Raw genomic sequence first — 12,079 nt, forward strand, 5'->3', positions numbered from 1 at the left:
CTCACGATGATGGGTCCCGGTGCAGCGCTGAAGGGATGCAGCTCCTCGGTCTTTTCCTTTGATCTTCTCCCGCTGGTAACGGATTTTAGTCAGTCTTTTAGTCTCGGGGCACACCGAGCACAAGAAGGGAGGTCACGGCCCCTGCACTTGCACTCAGGGTGTGATGCTCTGCAGTCAAGTTGTCACAGCCCCTGGATATGCACTCCTGGCGCGATGCTCTGCAGTCCGGTTAGATCCCTGGTGGAAACAAAGTCCTGCAGCCCGGAGATGGCAGAAAACACTTCCACAGGGTGATTCCTCCAAGAATCCGGTGGCAAAAGAGCCCTCTGTACAGGGAGACCACACGCAGCTCTCTCCTGTCTGGGCTCCGGGGCTGAACCTCCGTCCCGCACTTTTTCTTCCTGGTCAGAACACACAAGCTGCAGCAGGGGATTTCCCACCTCTGTGTTTGTGATTGCACAGTCTGCCACTGCCCCCTTGTGGGCAAGTGCTGAAGCAATATTCAAATCCATTTCTACATTAATGATGCAGTCTGAATTGTTGATCCCATTACACACATACAGTACAGACCAAACGTTTGGACACACCTCATTCAAAGAGTTTTCTTTATTTTCAGGACTCTGAAAATTGTAGATTCACATTGAAGGCATCAAAACTATGAATTAAAACATGTGGAATGAAATACTAAAAAAAGTGTAAAACAACTGAAAATATGTCTTATATTCTAGGTTCTTCAAAGGAGCCACCTTTTGCTTTCATTACTACTTTGCACACTCTTGTCATTCTCTTGATGAGCTTCAAGAGGTAGTCACCGGAAATGGTTTTCCAACAGTCTTGAAGGAGTTCCCAGAGATGCTTAGCACTTTTGCCTTCACTCTGCGGTCAAGCTCACCCCACACCATCTCGATTGGGTTCAGGTCTGGTGACTGTGGAGACCAGGTCATCTGGTGTAGCACCCTATCACTCTCCTTCTTAGTCAAATAGCCCTTACACAGCCTGGAGGTGTGTTTGGGGTCATTGTCCTGATGAAAATTAAATGATGGTCCAACTAAACGCAAACCGGATGGAATAGCATGCCGCTGCAAGATGCTGTGGTAGGCATTTTGGTTCTGTATGCCTTCAATTTTGAATAAATCCCCAACAGTGTCACCAGAAAAGCACCCCCACACCATCACACCTCCTCCATGCTTCACGGTGGGAACCAGCCATGTAGAGTCCATCCGTTCACCTTTTCTATAAAGACACGGTGGTTGGATCCAAAGATCTCAAATTAGGACTCATCAGACTAAAGCAAAGATTTACACTGGTCTAATGTCCATTCCTTGTGTTCTTTAGCCCAAACAAGTCTCTTTTGCTTGTTGCCCGTCCTTAGCAGTGGTTTCCTAGCAGCTATTTTACCATGAAGGCCTGCTACACAAAGTCTCCTCTTAACAGTTGTTGTAGAGATGAGAAGGTGTGTCCAAACTTGATCATCCCTGGCAACTACAGCTTGGAGAAATCATGTGGGGTTAATTTCACTGCCCCTGCTCATCATCTTCAGCGCAGAGGGCAGTGAATAAGTATACACAGCGGCCACCGATCCCTGCAGCATGGCAATGTCCTCCTGTCTGCGGGCCCGCTGATGCGTGTGGAGAGCGGTGCGCACAGCAATGATGTCATCCCTGTGCGCACGGCTCCGCACAGGTCAGCGGCGCTGCTGCTGGCACAGACAGGAAGACGAGTGATGCTGTGTGGAGCTAGGAAAGGTGAGTATAAACGTTTATTTTTTTGTGTGCCACAGGAAGGGGGGCCATATACCAGTATGGGGGTTTATAGCAGGATGGGGGCACATATCAGGATGTGGGCATATACCTGGATGGAGCATATATGGTACCTGGATGTGGGCACATACCAGAATGGTGGACATATATACAAGGATGGGGATCATATACAAGGCAGGAGGATCATTACCAGGATGGGGTACCTTAGTAGAGAATTTGGGGACATTACCCCCATAACCTGGCAGCAGCAGATTGTCACCCCATAACAGTGTGTCATGACCACATTTTTTGCTTAAAATTTTCTTTTCCTATTTTCCGCCTCTAAAACCAGGGTGTGTCTTATTGTCCGAAAAATACAGTACATACACTTTACAACTCTAGGAGTCCTACTCCTTTTAAATATTAAAAAAAATAGATTTTCTGAGGCCATCATCATTCTTACCATCCACTATATCTCCTACAGTGGGTACTGCAGGCCCTCATTCTAATTTTTTGGCAGTCTTGCACTCAGTGTATACTCTTTATCAGTTTATGAGTCCCAAGGGGTGTAGGAGGCATTTATTTTTTTTGTTTGTTTGCTTTTTTTCTGTTCTTTAATTTGCCTTATATACAAGTTACTGTACAGGAAATAATGTTTCCCAACATATTTTGTGTAAAATTCATTTTATCCTCTGTTTTGTATGTTTTATTGTCACTCCATAAAAGTGGCATAATATTCTGACAACATTGTTCCCAGCAGCGACCTGAGAGTCAGAGAAGCATCCAGGGATCTTCCTAATGCTGTTCCCATTACAACAGAGCACTGTTTCCATCCATTACAATAATTTTACTGCCCCCCAGATCTCCTGGGAAGGTCTGCTGGAAAAATGCTTGCGTTTCCTTTTGACTTCCATTATACTTATTACTCAAGTTGAGCCTGTCCGAGTGTCAGACCTGCTCGATTTGAGTAATGAACACTCAAGCATTTTGGTGCTCGCTCATCACTAGTTATTATTCTGGCGCCCCTGGGCTTCAGGCGCCACAGGGTATTACACCTCATTTCAGGGGTAATATCCATCCCAGGTTAGGAGGGAGTTAACTGCCGGTGACTTCACAAAACACACACATAAAACAATAAGGTGCTTTCCCACAGGGAGTTGGACTAGGGCAGACAGGGTGGTTATCCATCACAAAGCATGGGACTTCCCCGGTCGCTAGGGCAACCACTGTGGGGCGGGTACCACTTTTCGGTAAGAAGTAGGCACAACCATCACAAACTTTCCCGGGCACAGCTTGGGATAACATCTCACACAGACATCAGGAGTTGAGCATTCCTTTCTTCCTCCGTGGGCCCATGGCTTGGAGCTGGAGGCTCAGCCCGGGTTCTGGATAGCAACTGAGGACCACTTCACTAGAAAGACTTTTACGGGCTCCAGCAGTGACAGCCGACTATCCGGGATAGGCTGAAGCCCATCGTGGCAGAGAACTGTACTCTGGGACAGCGCCTGAACTACCAGTGAGTAAAAGACCTGGAACCGCAGCCTCTGCCTCTGCCTCTCATTTGCCGTCACCGTTGCCCAGCGCTGCAGTTCCAACAGGGACTACCACCATCCTTGTCTGTCCTCCATCATCCTCCCCGGGGTAACCCTGCTCCACCTGTGGGGATCGACACCATCCCGGCTGCAACATTCATCATCAGCCCCGGAGAGCAGCACCCGCAGCGGCAGCCCATCCCTGGTCACGTACCACAGGTGGCGTCACGATCAAAAAGACTTTCCTAACCCTGACTACCACCCCCATTCTCCATCCTTCCTCCCGTCCACTGCCTTCCCTCCCTCCTGTACATCTCGGGGTCACGAAATCGGGCCAGGCCAGTCCGTGATGACGCAGAGGATCTGCACCCTCGGCCTTTACTCCTCTCCAGGGTGGCCGTGGTTCCAGTGATGTCTGAAGTCACGGTGCCTTGGCCCACGTGATATTGTTATGACACAGTGACCAATTAGCGCCTGGCATCTGTCTTCTTGCCTTCGAACATTGAAGCAGAATCTGAGCACTGCGCTGACTTCCTGCTTAAAGGTTCGAAGGTGGGGTGAATGAAGCCGGCACTGATTGGTCATGAGGCTCACATGTCATAACAATGTCACGTGAGAATACGACTTCAGACATCGTTGGAATTGTGGCCGCACCAGAGGTCAGTATAAGCTTGTTTCTTTTTACAAGTGCGAACAAGGGAAATGAGAAGGGGTTTTCCAAGTAGTGGACAATCCTTTTAATCATAGTGCAGAAGTAGGTAGTGAAGTCAAGATTATTTGGAACACAGTGAATTCCCTAGACTTATTACATTCAGTTCTATTATGTGGCACTGCAATGTCCATGATCTTCAGGTATACTTACCTGGTTAAAATCTCTTCCATGCAGAGCAAATACAATTGAAAACTAGCAAAAGAAACCTGCAGTAGCCACTATGTCATTGTTGCTTTCCTTTTGGCATATGTTACTTTATGATTGTAGGGCAACCTTCTGTGGCTGTCCTATGAGACAAATGTAAAAGTGAGAAGCCTGAAAAGAAGTCATCTATCTATCTATCTATCTATCTATCTATCTATCTATCTATCTATCTATCTATCTATCTATCTATCTATCTATCTATCTATCTATCTATCTATCTATCTATCCATCCATCCATCTATCTATCTATCTATCTATCTATCTATCTATCTATCTATCTATCTATCTATCTATCTATCTATCTATCTGACGCACCCCAGGGCTTTGGGGTACTCAGTTTCGGGCTGTATATTACTGGGATAGTTCACTGGGTGGCCGTTGCCCGGGTCCGTGACCCTGGGGGTCACATAGAAAGGGTTTTGTACAAGGGAAAAATAAAAATAAAAAATGTTTTTCGTGATGCCACTTGCGGTATGTGGCTATGTAAAGCGCTGCGGAATATGTTGGCGTTATAGAAATAAAGATTATTATTATTATTTATTATTATTATTATTTGGGAAAAGCCACCACTGCAAAGTCTCTCACTGCTGGGGCTTGTGGTATTGGGCAGCTTAGGTGTGATGGCTCTCCAGAAGTAAAGCTAGGCCCCAGGGGAGGATGATGGTGGTTGTAGTATATATATGCAGAGATGTAGGAAGAATTCAGATAACACAGGGGCTGCGGTTTAACTTGTGCTTTACTCACTGGTTTGTAGTTGCAGCTACCCGATTTGTGCTGGTCTTTACCAATCAGGTATTCCCTTTGTTCCTTTGCCAGTGTAGTGAACTGCTGAGCTTTACTTCCATGCACCCTGTAGTAGTTGGTGGTTCCTCGTGGTTTGGAGCGTTTTTGGGTCCCTCTCCTGTTGTTTCCATCTTGGCCCATACAGCAGGCATTTTGAACCTCTCTTGGGTCGGACCTCTGTCCCCGTTCCCAGGTTCCCTGTCTGCGGCTGTGCCCCAGACACTAACGTCGATAAGGTCCTTGATGGTCCCCTCACCGGGCAGATTGTTATCAGGTGAGCCTGAAGCGTCTTCCTGAACTAGGGTTCTGTATCCTGTCGGTGCTCGGTCCAGAGAGTACTTGAACCGTACTCTCCCTGGCAACCGTACTCCTTTTTACTCAGTAGTCACTTTACACTTTCCGTCATCACATCAACTTCTGACTGACTGTCTGTCTGGCTTTTCACTATCTGACAAGATATCCGTCGTCTGTCCACTTCACTGACTAGCCCCTCCTCCTCCCAGGTTTCTGACTAGTGGATTGGATGCGTCCCAACCAATAGGTGGCCATCCCTCAGGTCCATCTCTAGTCTGTTACCCAGTCTGGGGAAAGGGCGTGGATTAGTGTGTGTGTTGTGGTGTTTACCAGCACTGGTCTTCCAGAAATCCGGGGTTGGATGTAGTACTCCGTGGCACCTGATACTCTGATATCTATCTATTTATCTATCCATCTATCTATCAATCTATCTATCTATCTATCCATCTACCTGTCTATCTATCTATCTATCTATCCATCTATCTATCTATTATCTATCTATCTATCCCTCTATCTATCTATCCGTCTGTCTATCTATCTATCTATCTATCTATCTATCTCAGAAGGAATGAGCCAAGCATTTCTAGCACTTTCAGTTGACTTGAAATTATTCATTAAACTGTTCACTTCAGCACTCTTGCATGGTAATGTATAACTAACTACTCAGAAGCATAATTAATCTAATATTAATATGTGGGCACTAATAGCTCACTCAGACTCTTCAGTATGCTGATATAAACGGTAAATGCTTATACTTTTAATTTTTCAGGAAGAAAAAAATGATTAAATTAGACAGAAAATTGTGCAGGAACTAGCTGGCAAACGGATGTGGTGATTAACACAGAGTTCATGAAAGGTAAGAGTGCAGCATGACCCAGTCACCGCTGGAGATGCGCCTGCTAGGACAAAGATTATTATTGTCATGTCTTTTCATATAAATTCCTTTTGTTACAGATTTCATTATGTCAATTTTATGGAAAAGCAGAAGTTATGCAAATTGTTTTTGACAATGTCTTTTTGTTGTAAGTGTTCCTTGAATAAAGATGATTGCAGGCTACCCAAAATGCCACATTCCATGAAGCAATCTAATAACACGTAAGTTCCCTGCAGCACCGCTACAGGAAATATAAAGAATTACTACAATTCCCACTGAAGCCCATTGGTTGTCCACTTTATAATACATTACAGTTGGTTCTTTAAGAATAAGAGATGTTTTTTTAGCCGCTTTCCGGTCTGGCTACATGATTATCATGGAGATTATTAATTGGAGTTAGTTGTAATTAAATTGCAGCTAAGGAAAAGAAACTTGTTATGGTTCGGGGTTCCCCTGAGCCTCGAACTAATCCTGTCCCGTCTTTGTCTCCTACGTTGGTGCCGGCCGACTCTACAATGCCACTTGTCCGTCACTCTAGGTTTTTGGCTGGGAGGCGTCAGGTATCTACTATACGGTCTTACACCATTCTGAGCCTAAGTGCCTATTCAGCCCTACCGTGCATGCGTGGGTTCCCGCAGCCTCTCCAGGCACTAAGTGCGGGATTCCTGCTACCGCGCATGCGCATGACATCACCAATGATGCAGCGGCCCCTGATTGGCGGTCGCGGGCATCACCGTTGGCTGATCGGTTGTCATGACGTCAGCGGTGAAGCGGCAGCCGCTGTATGGCCGCAACCGACGCCATTGCCCCATGTCATTTGGCTTGGGGCAAGGCTTAGGCTATAAAAGACCCTAGGCCACACCCATCGGCATAAGAGTGTCATTCTATGTGATAGCAGCGCAGTCAGTAGGTTGAGCTGCATATATGTTTGGGTTCCAGCATCATTCTATCCTGCATTGTCTGTGGCAGTAGTGTGTGTGTGCTTTCCCGGTCAGATAGTGCCCCCACCGTACGTAACCGGTCCTTGTCCCCTGTGTAGCTAACAGGGACATGAGTATACGTACTAGTATTCCCAGTAATGGTAATGCTAGTGTCAGGGCTTATACGCAGAGTTCCCGCTGCATCTGTCTGTGTGGGAACCAGTGGTTAACCTGCTGGGACCAAGGGGCACGGCAGACAGGTCGGCATAGTGCCAGCATTAGTCTGGTGCTACTAGTGGACCGCCCAGGAAGACTTAGCATAGGGATGCTGGTACACCAATGGTTTCTGTGTACAGTGGGGCTACCTGTGCTTTAACAGGCCTCATCTCGTGTATGGAGGTGTGAAGCTAACATCATCGACTCCTCATTTATATATCTCTGTAGCTGTTGTGTCTGTCCACCTGTCTCCTTGCGGCTTTGAAATCTGCCCGGAGGATCTCGGGTGACGATTTGTCTACCTTTAGTTTCATCCCAATCAACCCCATCCATAACAAAACTATCCTTAAAAGAATCTGAAACAGCGAGGGAATGAGCTTGCGAGTGGTTTGTTCTAAGTGTGATTTGGTTTAAATGAGTATTCCCATCATAAAATATACATTTAATTCATTTAATTAATTAAAAATATATAAATTACAGCTATAAAAAATTATGCTCCATTCAAAAAATAACCACTTTTCATCTTCTGGAATAGACCCCCTAGCATTACATCAGTGAGTTTCAATTTGTCCATCACAGGGCATCCGTGCAGTTCTTTTCATCCTAAAAAAAATAGTCCCCCTGGAGTACAAAACATAATGGAGATGCTGGCTCACAGAGCTCTGACAATACATGTAGTTAAGGCTATGTGCGCACGTTGCGTAAATACATGCAGTTACGCTGCGCTTTGTAGCGCAGCGTAACTGCATGCGTCCTGCGTCCCCTGCACAGTCTATGGAGATTGTGCAGGGGCCGTGCGCACGTGGCGTCTTAGAGCGCAGCGCTTCGGCTGCTGCCCGAAGCGCTGCGTTCTAAGAAGTGACATGTCACTTCCTCCGTGCGCTTTGCCGGCAGCTCCTGCTCTGTCTATGGCAGGAGCTGCAGGCAGAGCGCATGGAATCGGCTTTTTTTTTTTCTCTACGGACATTTTCTGCAGTGATTTGAAGCGCACGTGTGATCTTCAGATCACTGCAGAAATTTCTGCAGGGCTAGTACGCAACGTGCGCACATAGCCTAACACAAAACAATCTCACCCAGCTGTCAGAGCTGCGCAGGGAGTGTGTCTGCAATCACTGCACATGCTCCCCAGCAGACCTGTGTGAGCGCAGGCAGTGTCTCACTCATGCTTTATACGCCAGGGGGACTATTTTTTTTTAGGATGAAAGGAACTGCGCATGTGCAGCCCCTATGATGGATAGATAACACTCAATGGCATAATGCCAGGGAGTTTACTCCAGGAGATGAAAGGTGGGCAGAATGCATACTCAGAAGCATAATTAATCTAATATTAATATCTGGGTACTAATAGCTCACTCAGACTCTAAAGTTTACTGACAAAGGATAAATACTTATGCTTTCTTTAATTTTTCAGGAAGAAAAAAATGATTAGATTGATTAGATTAGGCAGAAAATTGATGCAGGATATAGCTGGTAAACTATTGTGCTAATGTGGTGATTAACACAAAGTTCATGAAAGGTAAGAATGCAGCATGACCCAGTCACCGCTGGAGATGCGCCTGCTAGGACAAAGATTATTATTGTTGTAGTGTCTTTTCAAATTAATTCCTTTTGTTGCACATTTCATTATGCCAATTTTATGGAAACGCAAAACTTGTCCTACTTGTTTTTGACAATCTTTTTTTGTTGCAATTGTTCCTTTTAAAAAGGGTGATTGCAGGCTACCTAAAACTCACCGAGTGCCATGGCAGTATCTGACGTTGTAGAAACTGCAGACTGACTCTCCACACTATGCCTTCTCTGGTGCTTCTGAACTGCATAGACAGGCTTGGGCATCAACTAGCTGTGTACTCATTAGTGATCGGATTTTCAGGAGTTAATTTCTCCTGGCCTGCTGATTACCTCTGGGATCACATGTTGTGGGAAACTTATCAGTTACTCCCCACCTTTTTAAGATGGTGGAGCCTGTCTTCCCATGCCAACCATAGCTTTTGCTAATGTGGCTTGAGTGCTGTGGTGTTCTAGTTGCTGGTGATTGATTGCGTGCTGCTTGGTGTGCTTTAGAAATCCTCTCTTCATCTGGTTATTTTCTCACTACTCCTCTTTATTTCCTCCTTATCACATATTGTCTTATATCTCCATGTGGATAGCTGTGTAATAGTGTTTTTCGTTTCCTCATTTGTCTGTATCTGTGGGTTCAACCACTCCTGTCATGGTCTTTCCCTGGTTGGGGTGAATGGGGGTATAAAATCAGGATTTGCCAAGAGCAGGGCAATGAAGGCGGCCCAGACTTCTTCAACACCACTGGATAAGGGACAGCAAGGGCACCCTGGCTTGAGGGCCAGTCCAGCAGCCCTGGTCCCCTGTTATTCCCATACACCCCATGATGTGTGTGATGCCCCTGGACTATGAGGTCATCACAGGGTATTGCACAATCTGCCCTCCCATGAAATATCCACCTCCTTCTTGGTTATGGGTCCCCAACTACATGGTGTTGCCTACATCAGCTAATCAAAATCCTAGGTACTCTCTGCACCACACACACCAGACACACCAGTGGACGGCCTGAGTGGAATAGGGTCGCCCACTTGGGTGGGTTGGTTAGGGGAGATCAGGAGTGTCAGGAGTAGAGAGAAGTGTGTTGGAAGTCAAGGAGAGAGGAGGTCAGTAGCAGGGCTCCTATGAAGCTATCTAGGTGGCAGACGGTGGTCTGGGCCTAGAGCAGCTTCAACCCCGGTCACAGGGGATCGTGGCAAGGGGCACGGATCTGTCGAGGAGGACAGCCGGCGGCCTTGCACCATCACCGGGCTGGGACCAGGGCACGACGGGGTACGTGGACCCTAGGTCAGGAAGTAGCTTCAGGCAACCTGACAATTTACCCGACGAGAATGGAGCCTTCAAGGTCCGCTCTCCACCCGCTGCAAAATCGGGGTACTAGCGCAACAAGGGGGATAGGACTTTCCACTCAAACGGTCCAGAAAATACCAAGCGTGAACCCTGAGAGCAAGCTCCCACACTTAGCCATAGTGGGGAGCGGGACCCGACAAGTTCCATACTACCGGGACCAACAGAGAGGTAAACTTAGTGCCAGGAGGCAAGTCACGGATCACCAGGCAGCACCATTGGACACGGGACCCGAACTAGCTCCCCTCAGCGGCAGCGGTATACAGAACTTTGGTTTATCCTGTTGTCGGTGTCAAGCTTAATGGACTGAGTGAGTACACAAGTGACCCCCTTCGCTCCCCACAGCACTCCCCAAACCCCACCACCGAGTCCTGGGGCATTCCGCCTACCTGTGAAGGGTTCTAAAACCTGGCTGCCCCATTCCATCACCCCCGGGTACTCGCAACTGCAGCGATGGTACTCCAAATTACCACATACCACGGGTGGCGTCACGAACTCTATAACACCATCTCCTGTAAATACCCCCCTTCATTTTAGTGGCCGCATTACTCCCGGGTCCGGACACCCCTCAAGCCACCGCGGATCTGGATCCGAGCAGCCCGGCTGCTGGCATGGGGGCGGCACACCTCCCCACGATCCAGAATAGGAAAGATACGCAACAACGATCTTGAATAGCATCGATTTTGACGCAGTGTGGTTTTGTTGCATCCAAAACACTGTGTTATACAGTAGAACCACAGTGGAAGGGATTTAAAGAAAGGAATTTAAAGGAAGCCGGTGCTGAATGGTTACAGGGCTCATGTGTCATTACAATGTTACGTGGGCCCTGGGAACATGGCTTCAGACATCACTGGAACTGCGATGAGTGAACTTGTTTGAAAAAGGTTGGCTAATTTCAAATTCGATATGAATCTTAGCTCGTTCTGCTCAGGCTCAGATTCACAAGCAATTTTCTCAAAAATTGGCAAAGATTGTTTTTGTTTGGTAACTGTTCACAGTTACATTATTGCAGAAACCATTCACTTCTGGCCCCATGACAGCCATGTCAAGTATTGGCATGGCTATGATTGGCCAGGGAAATCACTGTAAAAGAAAAATAAGGAAGCAAATTGGCTAAAGCAGGGCAAACTTACTAGTCTCTGCGCAGCTGTAACAATATTTCTGGAGACCGCTCATTATCCCTCATGTATATGCACTGCCTCTACAACCCACCATTTGTGATACCATCTGTGATTGGTACAGTCAGACTGGTGGTGTCTCTGATTAGTTGCCCTTACAGTAGCTATCTGTCGGCCAGCGTGAAATGTAAAAATAAATTAATAAATAAATTAGTGTAGGGTCCCCTGTATATTGATATCAGCACAGATAAAGATAACAACTACATGCTGCAGCCCCCAGCTGTGTGCGATATCTTGCCTGTTTATCAAAATGCCCCTGTGACTTTTTTTAAATCATTTTTAAAAACTGGCATGCAGTCCCCCCAAAAGTGATATCCAGCCAAGATAAAGCCGACAGCTGGGGGCTGGTATTTTCAGGTTGGGGTGGCCCGTAATTATTGAACCCCCCCAGCCTAAAAATATCAACCTGCAGCCACCTAGAATTGTCGCATCCATTAGGTGCGACAATCCCAGCACTTAATCTGGCTCATTCCGATTGCCCTGGTGCAGTGGCAATCAGAGTAATATAGAGGGTTAAAGACAGCTCACAGCTGCCAATAAGCCTTAAGGGGGCTTTACACGCTGCGATATCGCTAATGATTTATCGTCGGGGTCACGTCGTTAGTGACGCACATCCGGCGTCCTTAGAGACATCGCAGCGTGTGACATGTACGAGTGATCTTAAACGATCGCAAAGCAGGCAAAAATTGTTGGTTTTGGAGAGGTCGTCCTAAAACCAAATATCAT

This window comes from Anomaloglossus baeobatrachus, chromosome 4 (assembly GCF_048569485.1).
Source record: "Anomaloglossus baeobatrachus isolate aAnoBae1 chromosome 4, aAnoBae1.hap1, whole genome shotgun sequence".
NCBI lineage: Eukaryota > Metazoa > Chordata > Amphibia > Anura > Aromobatidae > Anomaloglossus > Anomaloglossus baeobatrachus.